General features: G+C 31.5%; 1 pseudogene; it reads right to left on the reverse strand.

The window, feature by feature from the left end:
* Positions 1 to 19232: 19232 nt before the first annotated feature.
* On the reverse strand, positions 19233 to 19366 carry LOC145275020 (U2 spliceosomal RNA; annotated as a pseudogene).
* Positions 19367 to 24863: the final 5497 nt, after the last annotated feature.

A 24863-nucleotide genomic window follows, 5' to 3' on the forward strand; every position in this document is an offset into this window, starting at 1 on the left:
AAGGAAAATAAACAACCCACTTTAAAAACAGAAATTACGAGTTTTATATATTTTATTCGCAGTTTTTTGTTGGGGGTAGTCCATTATGTCTGTAACAGTTTGTTGAAAAAGTGTAGAATTCAATTAAAAAAACAACACCGTCTTTTTTTTTTTTTTTTAAATAAAACTAAAAACTTTATTTTTAAAATTTCGATGTTTGACAAACAGTCCATTATGTCTGTAACAGTTTGTTGAAAAAGTGTAGAATTCAATTAAAAAAACAACACCGTCTTTTTTTTTTTTTTTAAATAAAACTAATTTTAAAATTTCGATGTTCGAAAAAGAGTCCATAAAGAATAAAACAGTTAATAAATACAAAAAAAAGTCCATTAATTTGAACTTAAAGCCTGTTTGAATAAAACTTATATAAAAAAAAACCGTCACTTCCGGCAAATGGCTATGTAAACAACTGGTGGCATTTTTCGAATACATCGGTAAACACTGTATGTTTTTCGAGCTGAATAAATATGTTACATTGAATAAAAACACAAAAAATATATCCAGTTGGATAGAAAAGTAACTTATCTTGCCTTTCCTAACATTTATTTGTTATATATTTGTCTTTTGACCGTCCACTAATGGCGAGTTTTTTTTTTTTTTTAAATAAAACTAATTTTAAAATTTCGATGTTAGAAAAACAGTCCATCACATGTCAATATAAAAATTCTCTTTTTGTTTGATAAAAAGAATAAACAGTTAATAGATACAACAAAAAAGTCCATTAAGTTCAACAAACTAAACTCTTTTATTTATAATAAAACTCTTCGACAGTTTAAATGCTTTCAAAATCCTATGTAAGTATATCGTTTTTACTGTACACAGATTCGAAAAAGTTGTCATCAAACAAATATATGACAGAGTTGAATAAATATGTTACATTGATTAAAAACACTTCTTATTAGCATTTTCTCAGTCCATCACATGTCAATATAAAAATTCTCTTTTTGTTTGATAAAAAGAATAAACAGTTAATAGATACAACAAAAAAGTCCATTAAGTTCAACAAACTAAACTCTTTTATTTATAATAAAACTCTTCGACAGTTTAAATGCTTTCAAAATCCTATGTAAGTATATCGTTTTTACTGTACACAGATTCGAAAAAGTTGTCATCAAACAAATATATGACAGAGTTGAATAAATATGTTACATTGATTAAAAACACTTCTTATTAGCATTTTCTTTTTATATGACAACGTTAATGTTCATGAATCTCTCTTTTAATCATTTTTATCGACTATCAGCCAAATAACCGGGGTCTAAAATTTGGGAAATTATTTTTCTATTCATTTAAAGAATATGCTATTAAAAAAGAAAAAGTCGATAAAAGTTAGACATAAACAGTAAAAAAATAGAAGATATTATTATTAAATAACAATAATTATTAAAAATAAATATTAACATTTACAATAATAAAATGAGTTAGTATTAAAAATAATTATTAAAATAAAAATGAGTTTATTATTAAAAATACATATTAATATTCAAATAAAATTGTTTTTATTATTAAAAATAAATATTAATATTTAAAGTAGAATAAAATGTGTTTATTATTATAAATAAATATTAATATTTAAAATAATATGTGTTTATTATTAAAAATAAATATTAATATTTAAAATAATATAATGTGTTTATTATTACAAATAAATATTAATATTAAAATAAAATGTGTTTATTATTAAAAATAAATATTAAGGAAGGTCAACAGGTGGAGGAAAAATAGTCAATGCAGGTCATACCACCTGACCAGCTAAAATCGCCTTTTTATATAAGGCAGACAGTCAGACTATTTGCCTTGAGGGCGGGCTAAGCCCTCCTACCCCCCCCCCACCCCAAAGCTGAGAGCTGGGGAAACTTCTCTCAGAAGGGGTATGGGAGGACAGGGAGACCTTCCCTCTTTCAACTAAGAGATAGATATCCTTTTGTATGGTTGATTGACCCCCCCCCCCCGTCGGTTCTGCTTACTCCATTCCGAAAGAGATCAACCTTACACAAAAAAAAAAAAAATATGGGGACAGGGAAGCCTTCCCGGGCCCCCTTTCTGGGAGGAGAAGTTCCCCGGCTCCTACCTTTTTGGGAGTGCTCAGCCCGTCCTCCAGTCAACCACAATATTTGAAGAATAAAGATATTTTTGTTTTTGTGTTTTAGGTGGTGAAGGTGATCTGGGGAGTGTTTTTTTTTTTCACAAAAAAGGTACTTTTTACGAATGGGTATCCAAGAAAATTACAGTATTTTGTCAGAAATTAAGATTTTCATTGACCACTCTCAATACTATCAGAAATGAACAAAGTTAATTAAACAGTCTACACAATATAAACTAACTGTTTTGTTGGCTTTTTATTCTAACTCCAAACTAACCCATAACTACATTTTTCTTTTATTTTGCAAATTTGATTTCCTTTAGTTTATATTGTGTAGCTGAATCAGAAATTGATTTATCTTTTGTCATTTGTAGTTAACATGCTATCAGCGCAATTACTACAGTGTAATCACACATGATCTACCAAAATAAAAACACTTCAGATAAAGTCTTAAATAGAATTCAGTTCCTTACATGACATCTGATGAAGTCAGTACAAACGTTACAAACTAATACTTGAAAAACAATTTGACATTTACTGTACTACAATATCACATTTGTATAGAAGTAGAAATCTGGATACCTATTCTGATACCTAATAAAAGAAAGGACACTCTTTGGGGCGGATTTTGATGATAACAAGTCACTAATTAGAAATTATAATAAACATTGAAATAATTTAAGAATTTTACCAAAATAAAATTACTTGGTAATCACCCAATTTCTGCCACAAAATTTTAATTGGCAAAACTCATAAGCATAAAATATATATTTTCTAATTTCATCTTTTTTTTTTTACATAATCTGGTTTGATGTTTTCCTAAATATTCAAATCACTATATTTTGCTGCTTAATATTAAATACAGCAAATGAGTTATTTTTATGCATCAAACAATTACATTTTCTCATTCATCCAAACTAATCACTGAACATCAATTTCATATTTTCTTCACTAAAATATTACTATGCTTGATGTCATCAAGTAGAGCGGATCATTTTTTTTTACATTTGTTTACACATTTTTTACAAATGTTTTTGAGAGTCCATACAAAGTTATAAGTGTTCAACATTTTTTTTCAGTTGAATATATTTTGTCTAAGATTCTTAGCCTATGTCATTGCATACCAATTTGTTTCTTGAAAGTTAAGTTCACTGTAAAAACATCTGATACACCAAAATCCCTGATACCTGTTTCTTATAAGCGCCAAATAACTATCACTATTTCGATTTGTGTTTCATGAGAACAATTCAATATTGATACATTATAAGAAACATTTCCAGTGCTTTTCTCTTTTTAGCAATAGTTGGTTGATAATTAGAGGACACAACTAACCCTATACTATGCTTTACTTTGTTTTGTATATATATTTTGTATTGTGTGAAATTAACAAAGATTCATATGCAGGAATCTGTTGATACATTCCAAGAATCCCAATGCGACCAACAAACTTGAAAGACTACAATTTCTTTTTACTATGACCAATAAGAAAGCTCAAGGACTAAGTTGTTGGACTCATCCTGATCACCATTTTAAATTATTGTTAACAGTAAGTTTAACATTTTAAGTACAGAATAATATTCCTTTTGATATTTATAAATTACTATTTTCTGTGACAGATGTTACTTTTTCAATATTGATTGTACCCTCTTTTGTGTTTTTAAATTTTGCATACAATAATATTAAGCACACCATACCAAGACCACTATTTGAGCATCTAATAAACTGCCTACCAAGACCAATGTTTTCAAGTGACAATGGAGAGTATTCATGTTATGTTTCACATTTTTATGTTTTGAAATATTTTGCTGCTTAATATCAAATTCAGCAGATGTTTACTTTGTTTTGTGTATATACTTTATATTAGGTAGAATAAACAAAACTTAATTTCGCTACCATCATTATTTGTAGTGACATGCACTGTTAACATAAATAAAATCACTGGTGACAATCCCTGATACCTGTTTCGTATAAGCACCAAATAACTATGATAATGTGTTATTGTTGATACATTATAATAAACATTTCCATTGACTGGTCGTTTGCTTAGCTTAGGTTTACATCATTTTTTCACAATGTTTCTCTACTTGCTTTCAGCATGAGAGCAGATCATATTCTGCACATGTTTCATGCATATCACAAAAACTTATAATATTTGATCAACATTTGACTAACAATTTTACAAAAAAGACCTACCACCGGCGGGCTGAGCAATGAATGTGGAAGCCGGGGAACTTTTCTCAGAAGGAGGATGGGAGGCCCAGGGAGCCTTCGGTCTCCTCCTAAGAGAGGGATATCCTCTTACTCCCTTTGGAAAGAGATCAACCTTACACAAAACAAAAAATATGGGAAGAGAAGCCTTCCCGGGCCCCCCTCCCCCTTCTGGGAGGAGAAGTTCCCTGGCTCCAACCCTTTTTTGGGGGGGGGGCGCCTAAGCCTGTCCTCCAGGCAACCAAATGAAAAAGAAATTTACCCATCCCACCTTTGTAGGAAGTGTGCTCAGCCCACCTTCTGAGCCACTGTGAAAGTTTCCGTCCACCAAAAGGGAAGGGAACGAGGAAGGAAAAGTCTCTGAGAATCTTCATGCAATTTCTTTGACAAAGAAACTGTTTTCACTTGATTCCACACAAAATTTTTATTGCTTTTTCATCTATTGTCTTATATTAGGATTTCTTTATGCATGTTATTTTATTTAAGAGTACTAAATAGCTTTTCAGTTTCTTGAGACTCTTTCAACTGTCTGGATTCTGCAGCAACGTTGTGGAGTGATATGTAAAACATAAATTGGTACTTTATAACAATAGGTATGTAGAATTCTAACTCGCCAGTGTTGATCGTTTCAATTATTTACAAATTCACCAGGTCCTGGATATGACCATAAACTGTATCCAAACATGGGGCTTTGTGAAGTGTGAAGCCACCATTTAATTGCTATTGCTACCAGGTCCACTCTGATCTGGAGTAGTAGTACCTGTTAGGGTCCCAATTATGAGTTAAATAGAAACCAACATTAAATAAACAAATATATTCTAGGAAAAAAAAATGTCACTAGATTGGGCATGAAATAACCTGATATAGTGTTGATATGTCATAAAACAAAATGAACCAACAAATTCACCAATCGACACAATATCAACAAATGTATCTTTCTTTTCCTTATTCTGTGCTTATTTCTTGGTACTAAGCTTATCATTAACTAACCCTGACATTTCTTTTACTTTGTTTTGTGTATATATTTTATTTTGTGTAGAATAACCAAAAAGACATTTAGCTACCACATTTGCAGCGAAATGTTAGCATACATAAAATCACTGGTGACAACCCATGATGTTTTTTCTTATGAACACGAAATAACCAACACGCTTTCCATTGGTTTTTCATGATAACAATTTAATATTGATAAATTATAATAAACATGTCCATTACTTTTCTTTTTTTATCAATAAATATACTTGGTTGATAATTAGAGAACACAATGTTTATTGTAATAAAACTTGTGATCTATAACATCCAATTCTAAAAATTAAACTTTCCTTTCTCAATTGAAACAAACAACATACCCCACACTATGTTCCTAAAAATGAGGATTTTACTATTGCGTTTACATAATTTTTTAGCTATGTTTCTCTTACTTTCAGCATGAGATCATTTTCTACACGTGTTTCATGCATACCACACAAACATTTTACCTCTGACATTTTTAATTTTTTTCCAATTTCCTTTCACCATGAACATTATCATTAGTACAGTTTTCATTTAAAATGAAGCTGTACATGGTTACTATTACTTGGAAAGCAGATCTAAAAAAAAAAAAAAAAACTGTTTTCACTTTGAAAATTTACGATTTATAGGTCTCGGATTTGGCCCTTCTTCACCTTTTATCTTACATTTGTAAATATTGTATATATAAACTTTTTTCTTATTTCTCCAATGTTATTTCATTCATGCAATTTCATAATCCACCAACATTGTATAAGATTCAATTCCATTTGACACTTGAAAACAACTTTTTATATAGTAAACAGCATTTATTTCTTTTCAGACATATTCTTATTTTATTTTATTTCCAGTACTATGTTTTATTTCATTTTGTGGACACTCATTTAACTCTCTGGGATGCTGCAGGGAACATGTAAAGTGATATATCAAACAAGAAGTGGTACTTTATGACAATAGGTATCTAGGATTTACACATACCAGTGTTGATAGTTTGAAATTTTTACAGACTAACATTTTACACAATATAAACACATGTACCTTTTTTTTCTTTTCCTTTGCTTATTTCTCGAACCTAAACTTATCATTAACTAACCCGTAACTTTGTTTACTTTGTTTTGCGTATATATTTTATATTGGGTAGAATTAACAAAACTTAATTTCGCTACCATCATTATTTTTAGTGACATGCACTGTTAACATCAATAAAATCACTGGTGACAATACTTGATACCTGTTTCGTATAAGCACCAAATAACTATCACTATTTCGATTTGCTTTTTCATGATAATATGTTCATCTTGATACATTATAATAAACATTTCCATTCACTGGTCGTTTGCTTAGCTTAGCTTTACATCATTTTTTCACAATGTTTCTCTACTTGCTTTCAGCATGAGAGCAGATCATATTCTAAACGTTTCATGCATATCACACAAACTTATAATATTTGATCAACATTTGACTAACAATTTTTTGCCAATTTCCTTCAACATTCTCATTACCATTACTACAGTTTACATTTTGTCGTTAAAATGAAGCTGTACATGTTTCCTATTACTTGGAAACCAGATTTGTAAAAATCCCATTTTTTTTTCACTCTGAGAATTTTCATTATATTTCTTTGACAAACGATTTATTTTCAATGAACTTCAGCACATGATTGTTACTGCTTTTTCCCCTTTTGTCTTATATTTGTTTTTCTTCATGCCAAATATTTTATATATCAATTTTTTGCTAATTTCTTAAATTTTATTTCTTTAATTCTTAGTCCACCAATATAGTATAAGTTTCAATTGCATTGAACGCAATGTTTTAGATAGTAAACATCAGCATATTTCACTTTTCAAGCACTTTTTCATTTTATTTCAAATACTATGTTTTATTTCATTTTGTTGACACTCATTTACCCCTCTGGGGTGCTACAAGGAACATGTAGATTGATATACCAAACATGAATTGGTGCTTTATAACAATAGGTATCTATAATTTTGCTTAATTCTCTAACCTAAACTTATCATTAACTAACCGTAAATTATGTTTTAGTTTTGTGTATATATTTTATATTGTGAAGAATAAACAAAAATTCATTTCACCACCACATTTGCACTGTTAGCATACACAAATATCACTGGTTACAATCATTGGTAGCTGTTTTTTAAAAACACCAAATAACGTTCACGCTTTCCATTGGTTTTTCATGATAACAATTTAATATTGATAAATTATAATAAACATGTCCATTACATTCTCTTTTTATCAATAAATATACTTGGTTGATAATTAAAGAACACAATGTTTATTGTAATAAAACTTGTGATCTATAACATCAAATTGTATAAATTAAAGTTTCCTTTCTCAATTGAAACAAACAACATATCCCACACTAAAAATGAGGATTTTACTATTGCCTTTTAGATCATTTTTTAACAATGTTTCTCTTCTTACTTTCAGCATCAGAAAATATAATTTTCTACACGTGTTTCATGCATACCACACAAACGTATATGTGACCAACATTTTACCTCTGATACATTTTTTTCCAATTTCCTTTCACCATTGTCATTATCATTAGTACAGTTTTCGTTTTGTCTTTAAAATGAAGTTGTACATGTTTCTTAATACTTCGAAACCAAATATATCAAAAAATAATTTTTTTCACTTACAAAATTTTCATGATATTTCTTTGACAATCATATTTGTTTTTAATTGAATTCAGCATATGATTCTTACTGCTTTATCACCTTTTATCTTATATTTCTTTTTCTTCATGCCAAATATTTTAAATATCAAATTTTTGCTCATTTCTTAAATTGAATTAAAAAAATGGATTTTTTTATTCCACCAATATTGTATAAGGTTCAATTCCATTGAACACAGTGTTTTATATAGTAAACATCAGCATTTGTTTCTATTTTATTTCAAATACTGTTTCATTTCACTTTTTCGATAATCATTTACATCTTTGGGGTGCAACAGGGAACATGTAGAGTGATATATCAAACATGAATTGGAACTTTATAACAATAGGTATCTAGAATTTCCACATACCAGTGTGGATAGTTTTAAATATTTACAAACTTACAATTTACACACTATAAACAAATGTATCTTTTTTTCTTTTCTTTGCTTATTTCTCGAACCTAAACTTATCATTAAGTAAACCTAAACTTTGTTTACTGCATTTTGTGTATATATTTTATAATGGGTGAAATAAACAAAACTTAATTTGGCTAATATCATTTGTAGTGGCATGCACTATTGACATATATAAAATCACAGGTGACAATCCTTGATTCCAGTTTCGTATAAGCACAAAATATCTATCATTATTTCGATTTGTTGTTCATGATAAAAATTTAATATTGATACATTGTAATAAACATTTCAATTGCTTTTATCTTTTTATCAATACATATACTTGGTTGATAATTAGAGGACACAACTAACCCTATACTTTGCTTTACTTTGTTTTGTATATATATTTTGTATTGTGTGGAATTAACAAAGATTCATATGCAGGAATCTGTTGATACATTCCAAGAATCCCAATGCGACCAACAAACTTGAAAGACTACAATTTCTTTTTACTATGACCAATAAGAAAGCTCAAGGACTAAGTTGTTGGACTCATCCTGATCACCATTTTAAATTATTGTTAACAGTAAGTTTAACATTTTAAGTACAGAATAATATTTCTTTTGATATTTATAAATTACTATTTTCTGTGACAGATGTTACTTTTTCAATATTGATTGTACCCTCTTTTGTGTTTTTACATTTTGCATACAATAATATTAAGCACACCATACCAAGACCACTATTTCACCATCTAATAAACTGCCTACCAAGACCAATGTTTTCAAGTGACAATGGAGAGTATTCATGTTATGTTTCACACTTTTATGTTTTGAAATATTTTGCTGCTTAATATCAAATTCAGCAGATGAGTTCTTTCTTATGCATCAAACAATTACATTTTCTGATATTCATTCAAACTAATTATTGAAAATCAATTTCATATTTTCTTTACTAAAATATTACTATGCTTGATTTCATCAAGTGGTGCGAATCTGTTTTTTACACTAACAATGTGCACATTTTTTGAAGAATAAAGTTGTTTTTTTTTAAGGTGGTGAAGGTGATCCGGGGAGTGTTTTTTTTTTTTTTTTTTTTCCAAAAAAGGTACTTTTTACGAATGGGTATCCAAGAAACATTCAGTATTTTGTCAGAAATTAAGATTTTCATTGACGACTCTCAATACTATCAGAAATGACCAATCTACACAATACAAACTAACTGTTTTGTTGGCTTTTTATTCTAACTCCAAACTAACCCATAACTACATATTGCTTTTATTTTGCAAATTTGATTTCCTTTAGTTTATATTGTGTAGCTGAATCAGAAATTGATTTAACTTTTGTCATTTGTAATTAACATGCTTTCAGCGCAATTACTACAGTGTAATCACACATGATATACCAAAATAAAAACACTTCAGATAAAGTCTTCTTACATAGAATTCAGTTTCTTACATGACATCTGATGAAGTCAGTACAAACGTTACAAACTAATACTTGAAAAACAATTTGACATTTACTGTACTACAATATCATATTTGTATAGAAGTAGAAATCTGGATACCTATTCTGATACCTAATAAAAGAAAGGACACTCTTTGGGGCGGATTTTGATGATAACAAGTCACTAATAAGAAATTATAATAAACATTGAAATAATTTAAGAATTTTACCAAAATAAAATTGCATGGTAATCACCCAATTTCTGCCACAAAATTTTAATTGGCAAAACTCATAAACAGAAAATATATATTTTCTAATTTCATCTTTTTTTTTTACATAATCTGATTTGATGTTTTCCTAAATATTCAAATCACTATTTTTTTGCTGCTTAATATCAAATACAGCAAATGAGTTATTTTTTATGCATCATACAATTACATTTTCTCATTCATCCAAACTAATCACTGAACATCAATTTCATATTTTCTTCACTAAAATATTACTGTGCTTGATGTCATCAAGTAGAGCGGATCATTTTTTTTTCATTTGTTCACACATTTTTCCAATTTATATATATTTTGTCTAAGATTCCTAGCCTATGTCATTGCATACCAATCTGTTTATTAAAAGTTAAGGTTCACTGTAAACACATACGTTACACCAAAATAAAAACGCTTCAGATAATGTCTTGATATTCAATTAAGTTTCTCACATGACATCTTATGAAGTTAGTAGAAATGTTACAGACTTTTGAATCTCAAACACTTTCAATACTGTGCACTGATATTTTCTTTTTTGGAATATAAGCACATTCATGATTTTTTTTACAAACGCCAACAAATGTCACATTTTGTAGCAATGTACTGAAACAATTATAAAAATAGGTATCTAGGAAAAGGCCACTACATATGTTATAAATTCCAAATTTCCACAACCTGGCAAATACTGGTACACGCTAGCAAATTTAGATTTGTAATTACAGAATATGATTCTAATTTTTTCCTTTGCTCTTTATTCTAACACTACACTAAGTTTACTGTTTTATTTCGCTACAGTTGATATTGTGTAGAACAATAAGAAAATCATAGTGAACAATGCATTCAACAAAATTTCACACACATTTCTAGATACCTATATCTAATAAGTTCAAAAGAAAGGACACACTTAGGGAGGTATTTTGGTGGTCAAGTCACTAAATAGAGATTAGCTGGTTTCCCGGCATAGCCCAAGATGTAATAAAGATTGACTGAAATACATGTTCTAGCTGGTTTCTAGGCGTTGCCAGGGATGTAATATAGACACATTATGTTGTATATTACCTGTTCTCTTCTCCCTAAGGTAAAACAATTTCATGTACATGCTGTAAATTACCTACACTAGGGATAAAACATGAACAATACCAGTCCTAGGGTAGATAAAACAAATAATACATAGAGATGAAAGATTCCTCTCCCCTAAGAATAAAACATATATTCAATATCTGCTTTTGTTTTTTCATTGTTTATACGGTCCCGAGCAACGCCGGGTAGCCCTGCTAGTCTATATATATAAAAGGCAAAAATCGGTGTGTATGTATGTATGTATGTATGTTTGTTTGTAACGCTAAAACTTTTGACAGACACAACCAAAGTTGACAAATTAGGTAGCATATTGCACCTTGATCACCCGGATGACAAATATCGAAATTTCACGTCAAACGGACAACTAGAAGGGGGTTAACTGATCATTTTTCTCCCAGGGGGGCCCCCAAAAAAACCTGTCATTTTAACATTATTCATTAGCTGTCACGTGACGTGACGTCAGCTCAGTAAAATGTCGGCTACGCTGAGCCTCTGACGTACATTAAAGCTGCCTGCGAGGAGTATCATTGATACTATAACACAGTTAAATATTAGTTTAAGAGTCGAACCGTTATTACCAACGGATTTATCGCACTTCAAAAAGAAGAATCCCAAAATTACATAAAAATTGACGTAGGGAAAATGTTTTTATTTTTGCTTGAAGTTTTTTACCGGCGAAGAAAGATGACTATGCTCTTTGCTATAGTTTACCATGTAAACAAGGCTTTAGCCATTTTGTTTTTACCTCCTAACTCTGTTAAACTGGAAGGGGGAGGGGTGGCTATCAGTATAAGGCCGCTTAAATACACGAAAATTACTTTTATACGAGTTTGTTTTCTTATGAATGGAACCGCGTTTATAGGGGGGAGGGGGGAGGAGGCAATGTGCACAGTCTCCCAAGCATTACCTACTATAAAAAAAGATGCACATTTACCCTCTTCTCTCACCCTCTTTCTCTCTCTCTCTCTCTCTTTCTCTTCTCTCTCTCACTCTCTTTCTCTATCACCCTCTTCTCTCTCTCTCTTTCTCTTCTCTCTCTCATCCTCTTTCTCTCTCTCTCACCCTCTTCTCTCTCTCTACCTTTTTCTCTTCTCTCTCGCACCCTCTTCTCTCTCTCTCACCCGCTTCTCTCTCTCTACCTCTTTCTCTTCTCTCTCGCACCCTCTTCTCTCTCTCACCCGCTTCTCTCTCTCTACCTCTTTCTCTTATCTCTCTCTCTCTCAACCTCTTCTCTCTCTCTCTCTTACCCTCTTCTCTCTCTCACTCTCTGTGTACACCTTTTTCTCTTCTCTTCTCTCTCTCTCTGACCCTCTTTCTCTCTCTCTCACCCTCTTTTTCTGCTCTCTCTCACCCTTCTCTCTCTCTCTCTCTACCTCTTTCTCTTCTCTATCACCCTCTTTCCCTGCTCTCTCTCACCTTCATCTCTCTCTCTCTACCTATTTCTCTTCTCTCTCTCTCCCTCTGCTCTCTCTCACCCTCTTCTTTCTCCCTCACCCTCTTCTCTCTCTCTCTCACCCTCTTCTTTCTCCCTCACCCTCTTCTCTCTCTCTCTCTACCTCTTTCTCTTATCTCTCTCTCTCACTACCCCTCTCTCTCTCTGTCTTACCCTCTTCTCTCTCTCTCTACCTCTTTCTCTTATCTCTCTCTCTCACTACCTCTCTCTCTCTCACCCTCTTCTCTCTCTCACCCTCTTTCTCTCTTACCCTCTTCTCTCTCTACCTCTTTCACTTCTCTCACCCTCTTTCTCTCTCACCCTCTTTCTCTGCTCTCTCTCACCCTCTTCTCTGCTCTCTCTCACCCTCTTCTCTCTCTACCTCTTTCTCTTCTCTCTCTCTCACCCTCTTCTCTCTCTCTTACCTATTTTGTAATATATATATATAGATATATATATTGTACAAACTATTGTACAAACTATTACCACTTATCAAGGCCTATAGGCCACTCGAGGATGAAAGTTTAAAAGTGCACAGTAGTCAAATTCGGCAAAGATGACGGAACCGCTTTAAGAGGAGGATGAATTATTCAGTGACTCCAACCTATTTTGTTACATATATGTATGTATATATTTTTGTAAAAAATATATATTACTACTTATCAAGGCCCATAGGACACTCGAGGATTAGAGTTGAAAAGTGCACAGCAGTCAAATCTGGGAAAGAGGATGGAACCGCTTTAACGGGAGGATGAGTTATTCAGCGACTCCAACCTATTTTGGTATATATATATTTATATCTATATTTATTTTTAAATATATATTACCACTTATCAAGGCCCATAGGCCACACGAGGATGAGAGTTTAAAAGTGCACAGTAGTCAAATTCGGCAAAGATGATGGAACCGCTTTAAGAGGAGGATGAATTATTCAGTGACTCCAACCTATTTTGTTATATATATGTATGTATATATTTTTGTAAAAAATATATATTACTACTTATCAAGGCCCATAGGACACTCGAGGATTAGAGTTGAAAAGTGCACAGTAGTCAAATTCGGGAAAGAGGATGGAACCGCTTTCACGGGAGGATGAGTTATTCAGCGACTCCAACCTGTTTTTTTATATATATATTTATATCTATATTTATTAAAAAATATATATTACCACTTATCAAGGACAATAGGCCACTCGAGGATGAGAGTTGAATAGTGCACTGTATAAAAAATACGGTAAAGAGGATGGAACCGCTTTAACGGGAGGATGAGTTATTCAGCAACTCCAACCTATTTTTTTATATATATATATATATATACTTTTATTAAAAAATATATATTACCACTTATCAAGGACAATAGGCCACTCGAGGATGAGAGTTGAAAAGTGCATAGTAGTAAAATTCGGGAAAGAGGATGGAACCGCTTTAACGGGAGGATGAGTTATTCAGCGACTCCAACCTATTTTTTATATATATATATATATATATATATATATATTTATAACAAAAATATATTACCACTTATCAAGGCCCATAGGCTACTCGAGGATAAGAGTTGAAAAGTGCACATTAGTCAAATTCGGGAAAGAGGATGGAACCGCTTTAACGGGAGGATGAGTGATTCAGCGACTCCAACCTATTTTGTTATATATATATATATATATATATATATATATATTTTGTACAAACTATATATTACCACTTATCAAGGCCCATAGGCCACACGAGGATGAGAGTTTAAAAGTGCACAGTAGTCAAATTTGGGAAAGAGGATTTAATCGCTTTAATAGAAGGATGAATTATTCAGCGACTCACACCTGTTTTGGTATATATATATATATATTTATAAAAAAATATGTATTACCACTTATCAAGGCCCATAGGCCACTCGAGGATGAGAGTTAAAAAGTCCACAGTAGTCAAATTTGGGAAAGAGGATGGAACCGCTTTAACAGGAGGATGAGTTATTCAGCAACTCCAACCTATTTTGTTATATATATATATATATATATATATATATATATATATTTTTCATAAAATATGTATTACCACTTATCAAGGCCCATAGTCCACTCGAGGACGAGAGTTGAAAAGTGCACAGTAGTCAAATTGGGGAAAGAGGATGGAACCGCTTTAACGGGAGGATGAGTTATTCAGCGACTCCAACCTTTTTTTTTATTTTGTAAAAAATATATATGACCACTTATCAAGGCCCAGAGGCCACTCGAGGATAAGAGTTGAAAAGTGCACAGTAGTCAAATTTGGGAAATTTGTTATATATCTATTTTTTTGTTACTTAGGCATTTCCACTTATCAAGGCCCAGATACATCTCGAGGATAAGAGTTAAATGTGCACAGTAGTCAATTGGACAATAAGGCCCAGAGGCCACCCGAGGATAAGGGTTGAAAATGGCAGTAGTTAATTGGACAACATAGTAATCGTTAGTAATGGAAAGTCGGGAAATTTGTTATATATATATTTATATTTTGTTTAGATAGGCATTACCACTTATCAAGGCCCAGAGGCCACTAGAGGATAAGTGTTGAAAAGTGCAGTAGTCAATTGGACAAAATATAGTAATTGTTAGTAATGGAAATTCAGTAAATTTGTTATATATATATTAATATTTTGTTAAATACGCATTACCACTTATCAAAGCCCACAGGCCACTCGAGGATAAGGATTGAAAAGTGCACCGTAGTAGTCGGTTGTAATGGAAATGCGGGATATTTGTAATATACCTATTTTTTGTTACTTAGGCACAACCACTTATTAAGGCCCAGAGGCCACTCGATGGTATTACCACTTATCAAGGCCCAGAGGCCACTCGAGGATAAGCGTTTAAAAGTGCAGTAGTCAATTGGACAATATAGTAATCGTTAGTAATGGAAATTCAGTAAATTTGTTATATATATGTATATTTTGTTACATACGCATTACCATTTATCAAGGCCCAGAGGCCACTCGAGGATAAGGATTGAAAAGTGCACAGTAGTCAATTGGACAATATAGTAATCGTTAGTAATGGAAATTCAGTAAATTTGTTATATACCTATTTTTTGTTACTTGGTCATTTCCACTTATCAAGGCCCAGAGGCCACTCGAGCATAAGAGTTAAAAAGTCCACAGTAGTCAATTGGACAATAAGGCCCAGAGGCCACCCGAGGATAAGGGTTAAAAAGTGCAGTAGTCCATTGGTCAATATAGTAATCGTTAGTAATTACTACTTCTCAAGGCCCAGAGGCCACTCGAGGATAAGGGTTGAAAAGCGCAGTAGTCAATTGGACAATACAGTAATCGTTAGTAATGGAAATTCAGTAAATTTGTTATATATATATATATTTATATTTTGCTAAATACGCATTACTACTTATCAAGGCCCAGACGCCACTCGAGGATAAGGGTTGAAAATATTCAACAAATTTTTTATCTACAGATTAGAAAATTTGTATATAGGGTATTCAGACATATGGAATATATCTAGCATAATCTATCTATTATATCTATAAAAGTCAGAATGTTTGTGTGTGTGGGTGTGTGTGAGGTAGAGAGAGAGAGAGAGAACAATTCTTAACCTATATATTCAACAAATTTTTTATCTACAGATTTTAAATTTGTTATAAAGGGTATTCATACATATGGAAATATATCTAGCATAATCTATCTATTATATCTACAAAAGTGAAAATGTGTGTGTCTGTGAGAGAGAGAGCAATTCTCAACCTATATAATCAACAAATTTTTTATCTACAGATTAGATAATTTGTATATAGGGTATTCAGACATATGGAAATATATCTAGCATAATCTATCTATTATGTCTATAAAAGTGAGAATATGTCTGTGTGTGAGAGAGAGAGAGTAAGAACAATTCTCACCCTTTATATTCAACAAATTTTTATCTACAGATTAGAAAATTTTTATATAGTGTATTCAGACATATGGAAATATATCTAGCATAATCTATCTATTATATCTATAAAAGTGAGCATGCGTGAGAGGAGAGAGAGAGAGAGAGAACAATTCTCAACCTATATACTCAACAAATTTTTTATCTACAGATTTGAAAATTTGTATATAGATTATTCAGACACATGGAAATATATCTAGCATAATTTATCTATTATATCTATAAAAGTGAGAATGTGTGGGTGTGTGAGAGAGAGAATGAGAGAGAACAATTCTCAGCTTATATATGCAACAAATTGTTTATCTACAGATCCGAAATATCACATTTGTATAGAAGTAGAAATCTGGATACCTATTCTGATACCTAATAAAAGAAAGGACACTCTTTGGGGCGGATTTTGATGATAACAAGTCACTAATAAGAAATTATAATAAACATTGAAATAATTTAAGAATTTTATCAAAATAAAATTGCATGGTAATCACCCAATTTCTGCCACAAAATTTTGATTGGCAAAACTCATAAACAGAAAATATATATTTTCTAATTTCATCTTTTTTTTTATATAATCTGATTTGATGTTTTCCTTAATATTCAAATCACTATATTTTGCTGCTTAATATCAAATACAGCAAATGAGTTATTTTTTATGCATCAAACAATTACATTTTCTCATTCATCCAAACTAATCACTGAACATCAATTTCATATTTTCTTCACTAAAATATTACTGTGCTTGATGTCATCAAGTGGAGCGGATCATTTTTTTTTCATTTGTTCACACATTTTTCCAATTTATATATATTTTGTCTAAGATTCTTAGCCTATGTCATTGCATACCAAGCTGTTTATTAAAAGTTACGGTTCACTGTAAACACATACGTTACACCAAAATAAAAACGCTTCAGATAATGTCTTGATATTCAATTAAGTTTCTCACATGACATCTTATGAAGTTAGTAGAAATGTTACAGACTTTTGAATCTCAAACACTTTCAATACTGTGCACTGATATTTTCTTTTTTGGAATATAAGCACATTCATGATTTTTTTTTACAAACGTCAACAAATTTCACAATGTGTAGCAATGTACTGAAACAATTATAAAAATATTTGTTTTTATTTTGGATGATGCAGGGCATCCGAAGAGAGATTTTTCTAACAAAATGAAAGTATAATTTTAGCAATAGGTATCTAGGAAAAGGCCACTACATACGTTATAAATTCCAAATTTCCACAACCTGGCAAATACTGGTACACGCTAGCAAATTTAGATTTGCAATTACAGAATATGATTCTAATTTTTTCCTTTGCTCTTTATTCTAACACTACACTAAGTTTACTGTTTTATTTCGCTACAGTTGATATTGTGTAGAACAATAAGAAAATCATAGTGAACAATGCATTCAACAAAATTTCACACACATTTCTAGATACCTATATCTAATAAGTTCAAAAGAAAGGACACACTTAGGGAGGTATTTTGGTGGTCAAGTCACTAAATAGAGATTAGCTGGTTTCCCGGCATAGCCCAGGATGTAATAAAGATTGACTGAAATACATGTTCTAGCTGGTTTCTAGGCGTTGCCAGGGATGTAATATAGACACATTATGTTGTATATTACCTGTTCTCTTCTCCCTAAGGTAAAACAATTTCATATACATGCTGTAAATTACCTATGCTAGGGATAAAACATGAACAATACCAGTCCGGGGGTAGATAAAACAAATAATACATAGAGATGAAAGATTCGTCTCCCCTAAGAATAAAACATATGTTCAATATCTGCTTTTGTTTTTTCATTGTTTATACGGTCCCGAGCAAATTTCACGTCAAACGGACCAGTAGAAAGGGGTCAACTGATCGTTTTTCTCCTAGGGGGGCCCCCCAAAAAACCTGTCATTTTAACGTTATTCAATACGTGTCACGTGACGTGACGTCAGCTCAAACTTTTGACAGACACAACCAAAGTTGACAAATTATGTATCATATTGAACCTTGATCACCCGCATGACAAATATCGAAATTCCACACCAAACGGACCATTAAAAGGGGGTGAACTGATCATTTCTCTCCTAGGGGGGCCCCCCAAAAAACCTGTCATTTTAATGTTAATATTACATAATCCAAAAACGCTTAGTCATGTCACGTGACGTGACGTCAACATCCAGTAATGGCGAACAAATGTAAACAAACACTTTGTTTTACCGATACTTTTGTAATTTCTCTTCTGCTTTGTTCTAGAGATTATTAAACTCCATGACAATGTCTCCAACGTATTTAACTGGTTAAAAATAGTATTTATACAAGAGTTTTAACGAAAAATATCAGGAAAAAATGTACAGGAATAAAAAAAAATTCAGCTTTCAAAATATTCGTCGATAAAAAAACCGATCTTTATATTTACGCTAGCCATTTTGTATATTACCACGTGACCTGCTATCTCTAAAACTGGAGGGGGGGGGATCCACTTGAATCCAACAAAACCAGTAATTTTTTTTTTCTATTATATATACATCATTTTCTATAAAATTAAGTGTAGACTTTATAATTAAAACAAAAAATGTTAAAAACGCTTAGTCATGTCACGTGACGTGACGTCAACATCCACTAATGGCGAACAATTGTACCTATTTACTATGCCTCCCCACGGGACAGAGTTAGAAACCAGGGTCGTTTTTTAACGTGGAGAAAAGGTACAAAAATAAAAATTGTCTCAGTCGTGGAGGATTTCTCCTCCACCGAAAGAGAACAAGAAATAGAAGTGCAGCATCTGAAGAACAGATACTACACTTTGATCTTGACCAAAAGGCCAAGAATGCGAACAATTGTAAATAACAACTTTTTTCACAAAACCAACACCGTCTTTCTTTTTTTTCTCTCTCTTTCTCTCTCTCACCCACTTACTCTTCCCTCTCTCTCACCCTCTTTCTCTTGACGTCACACCACTGTTAAACTGTGGGGGGGGGGAACACATTCCCAGGCATTATCTCCTATAGATGCACATTTTATTAGAAATTCAGCTTTCAAAATATTAGACGATAATAAAAATATAAAACCAACACCCTCTTTCTCTTTTCTCTCTCTCTCACCAACTTACTCTTCTCTCTCTCTCACCCTCTTTCTCTTGACCTCCTACTACTGTTAAACTGTGTGTGTGGGGGGGGGGGAAGAGGCAGCTTGAAAACCAACAAAAACAGTGCACAGTTTCCCAAGCATTTGGGGTGGGAAGGGGGGGAAGAAGCCGAGCGCACAGTTTCGTGTGAGAGAGAGAGAACAATTCTCAACCTATATACTCAACAAATTTTTTATCTACAGATTTGAAAGTTTGTATATAGGGTATTCAGACATATGGAAATATATCTAGCATAATCTATCTATTATATCTATAAAAGTGAAAATGTGTGTGTGTGTGAGGTAGCCAGAGAGAGAGAGAGAGAGAGAGAGAGAGAGAGAGAGAGAGACAACAATTCTCAACCTATATATTCAATACATTTTTATCTACAGATTTGAAAATTTGTATATAGGGTATTCAGACATATGGAAATATATCTAGCATAATCTATCTATTATATCTATAAAAGTGAAAATGTGTGTGTGTGTGTGTGTGTGTGTGTGTGTGTGCGTAAGAGAGAGAGAGAACAATTCTCAACCTATATACTCAACGTATTTTTATCTACGGATTTTAAACTTTGTATATAGGGTATTCAGACATATAGAAATATATCTAGCATAATCTATACATTATATCTATAAAAGTGAGAATGTGAGTGTGTGAGAGAGAGAGAACAATTCTCAACCTATATATTCAACAAATTTTTTACCTACAGATTTGAAAATTTGTATATTGGGTATTCAGACATATGGAAATATATCTAGCATAATCGATCTATTATATCTATAAAAGTCAGAATGTTTGCGTGTGGTTGTGTGTGTAAGGTTGCGAGAAAGAGAGAGAGAGAACCATTCTCAACCTATCTATTCAATAAATTTGTTATCTACAGATTTGACCATTTGTATATAGGGTATTCAGACATATGGAAATATATCCAGCATAATCTATCTATTATATCCATAAAAGTGAGAATGTGTGCGTGAGAGAGAGAGAGAGAGAGAGAGAGAGAGAGTAAGTACAATTCTCACCCTATATATTCAACAAATTTTATATCTACCGATTAGAAAATTTGTATATAGGGTATTCAGACATATGGAAATATATCTAGCATAATCTATCTATTATATCTAGAAAAGTGAGAATGTGTGTGAAAGAGAGAGAGAGAAGAGAGAGAGAGAGAACAATTCTCAACCTATATATTCAACTAATTTTTATGTACAGATCTGAAAATTTGTATACAGGTTATTCAGACATATGGAAATATATCTAGCATAATCTATTATATCTATAAAAGGTAGAATGTGTGTGTGTGTGAGTGAGTGAGTGAGTGAGTGAGAGAGAGAGAGAGAGAACAATTCTCAACCTATATACTCAACAAATTTTGTATCTACAGATTTGATAATTTGTATATAGGGTATTCAGACATAAGGAAATATATCTAGCATAATCTATCTATTATATCTATAAAAGTGAGAATGTGTGTGAAAGAGAGAGAGAGAGAACAATTCTCAACCTATATATTCAAAAAATTCTATCTTTACAGATTTGAAAATTTGTATATAGGGTATTCAGACATTTGGAAATATATCTAGCATAATCTATTATATCTATAAAAGTGAGAATGTGTGTGTGAGAGAGAGAGAAAGAACAATTCTCAACCTATATACTCAACAAATTTTTTATCTACAGATTTAAAAATTTGTATATAGGGTATTCAGACATATAGAAATATATCTAGCATAACCTATCTATTATATCTATAAAATGACCATGTGTGTGTGTGTGAGAGAGAGAGAGAGAGAGAGTCAGAGAGAGAGAGAGAGAGAACAATTTTCAGCTTGTGTGTGTGTGAGAAAGAGAGAGAGAGAAAGAGAGGAAGGAAAATTCTCACCCTATATATTCAACAAATTTTTTATCTACATATTAGAAAATTTGGATATAGGGTATTCAGACGTATGGAAATATATCTAGCATAATCTATCTATTATATCTATAAAAGTGAGAATGTGTGTGTGAGAGAGAGAGAAAGAGAGAGAGAGAGAACAATTCTCAACCTATATATTCAACTAATTTTTTATCTACAGATTTGAAAATGTGTATATTGGGTATTCAGACATATGTAAATATATCTGGCATAATCTATGTATTATATCTATAAAAGTGTGAATGTGAGTGATGGAAAGAGCAAAAAATTCTCAACCTATATAACCTATAAAAGTGAGAATATGTGTGAGAGAGAGAGAGAGAGAGAGAACAATTCTCAACCTATATATTCCACACATTTTTGGGCACAGATTTGGAAATTTGTATATAGGGTAGGCAGACATATAGAAATATATCTAGCATAATCTATCTATTATATCTATAAAAGTGAGAACTTGTGTGTGTGTGTGTGTGTGAGAGAGAGAGAGAGAGAGAACAATTCTTAACCTACATACTCAACAAATTTTTTACCTACATTTTAGAAAATTTGTATATAGGGTATTCAGACATATGGAAATATATCTAGCATAATCTATCTACTATAACTACAAAAGTTAGAATGTGTGTGTGAGAGAGAGAGAGAGAACAATTCTAAACCTATATATTCAACAAATTTTTTATCTACAGATTTGAAACTTTGTATATAGGGTATTCAGACATATGGAAATATATCTAGCATAATCTATCTATTTTATCTATAAAAGTGAGAATGCGTGTGTGTGAGATAGCGAGAGAGAGAGAGAGAAAAAGAGAGAGATAAAAATTCTCAACCTATACATTCAACAAATTTTTTATCCACAGATTTGAACATTTGTATATAGGGTGTTCAGACATATAGAAATATATCTAGCATAATCTATCTATTATATGTATAAAAGTGAGAATGTGTGTGTGTGTGAGAGAGAGGACAATTGTCAACCTATGTATACAACAAATTTTTTATCTACAGATTTCAAAATTTGTATATTGGGCATTCAGACACATTTCAATATATCTGGCATAATCTGTCTATTATATCTATAAAAGTGAGAATGTGTGTGATAGAGAGAGAGAGAACAATTCTCAACCTATATACTCAACAAATTTTTTATCTACAGATTTGAAAATTTGTATATAGGGTATTCAGACATATGGAAATATATCTAGCATAATCTATTATATCAATAAAAGTGAGAATGTGTGTGTGTGTGTGAGAGAGAGAGAGAGAGAGAGAGAGAGAGAGAGAGAGAGAACAATTCTCAACCCATATACTCAACAAATTCTTTATCTACAGATTTTAAAATTTGTATATAGAGTATTCATACAAATAGAAATATATCTAGGATAATCTTTCTATTATATCTATAAAAGTGAGAATGTGTGTGTGTGTGAGCGAGAGAGAGAGAGAGAGAGAGAGAGAGAGAACAGTTCTCAACCTATACATTCAACAAATTTTTATATATAGGGTATTCAGAAATATCGAAATATATCTAGCATAATCTATTATATCTTTAAAAGTTAGAATGTGTGTGTGTGAGAGATAGAGAGAACAATTCTCAACCTATGCACTCTACACATTTTTTATCTACAAATTAGAAAATTTGTATATAGGGTATTCACACATATGGAAATATATCTAGCATAATCTATCTATTATATCTATAAAAGTTAGAATGTGTGTGTGAGGTAGCCAGAGAGAGAGAGAGAGAGAGAGAGAGAGAGAGTAAGAACAATTTTCAACCTATATATTCAACAAATATTTGATCTACAGATTAGAAAATTTGTATATAGGGTATTCAGACATATGGAAATATATCTAGCATAATCTATCTATTATATCTCTAAAATTGAGAATGTGTGTGTGAGAGAGAGAGAGAGAACAATTTTCAACCTATATACTCAACAAATTTTTTTATCTACAGATTTGAAACTTTGTATATAGGGTATTCAGACATATGGAAATATATCTAGAGTAATCTATCTATTATATCTATAAAAGTGAGAATGCGTGTGTGTGTGAGAGAGAGCGACACAGAACAATTCTCAACCTATATATTCAACAAATTTTTTATGTACAGATCTGAAATATCACATTTGTATAGAAGTAGAAATCTTGATACCTACTCTGATACCTAATAAAAGAAAGGACACTCTTTAGGGCGGATTTTGATTATAACAAGTCACTAATTAGAAATTATAATAAACATTCAAATAATTTAAGAATTTTACCAAAATAAAATTGCATGGTAATCACCCAATTTCTGCCACAAAATTTTGATTGGCAGAACTCATAAACATAAAATATATATTTTCTAATTTCATCTTTTTTTTTTCTTTTTACATAATCTGGTTTGATGTTTTCCCAAATATTCAAATCACTATATTTTGCTGCTTAATATCAAATACAGCAACTGAGTTATTTTTATGCATCAAACAATTACATTTTCTCATTCATCCAAACTAATCACTGAACATCAATTTCATATTTTCTTCACTAAAATATTACTGTGCTTGATGTCATCAAGTGGAGCGGATCATTTTTTTTTCATTTGTTCACACATTTTTCCAATTTATATATATTTTAAAGATTCTTAGCCTATGTCATTGCATACCAATCTGTTTATTAAAAGTTAAGGTTCACTGTAAACACATATGTTACACCAAAATAAAAACGCTTCAGATAATGTCTTGATATTCAATTCAGTTTCTCACATGACATCTTATGAAGTTAGTAGAAATGTTACAGACTTTTGAATCTCAAACACTTTCAATACTGTGCACTGATATTTTCTTTTTTGCAATATAAGCACATTCATGATTTTTTTTACAAACGTTAAAAACTTTCACATTGTGTAGCAATATACTGAAACAATTATAAAAATATTTGTTTTTATTTTGAATGATGCAGGGCATCTGAAGAGAGATTTTTCTAACAAAATGAAAGTATAATTTTTAGCAATAGGTATCTAGGAAAAGGCCACTACATATGTTATAAGTTCCAAATTTCCACAACCTGGCAAATACTGGTACATGCTAGCAAATTTAGATTTGCAATTACAAAATATGATTCTAATTTTTTCCTTTGCTCTTTATTCTAACACTACACTATGTTTACTGTGTTATTTCGCTACAGTTGATATTGTGTAGAACAATAAGAAAATCATAGTGAACAATGCATTCAACAAAATTTCACACACATTTCTAGATACCTATATCTAATAAGTTCAAAAGAAAGGACACACTTA

Source organism: Euprymna scolopes, unplaced genomic scaffold (genome assembly GCF_053919585.1).
Source record: "Euprymna scolopes isolate OS-2025 unplaced genomic scaffold, ASM5391958v1 sca54, whole genome shotgun sequence".
In the NCBI taxonomy this organism is placed as follows: Eukaryota; Metazoa; Mollusca; class Cephalopoda; order Sepiida; family Sepiolidae; genus Euprymna; species Euprymna scolopes.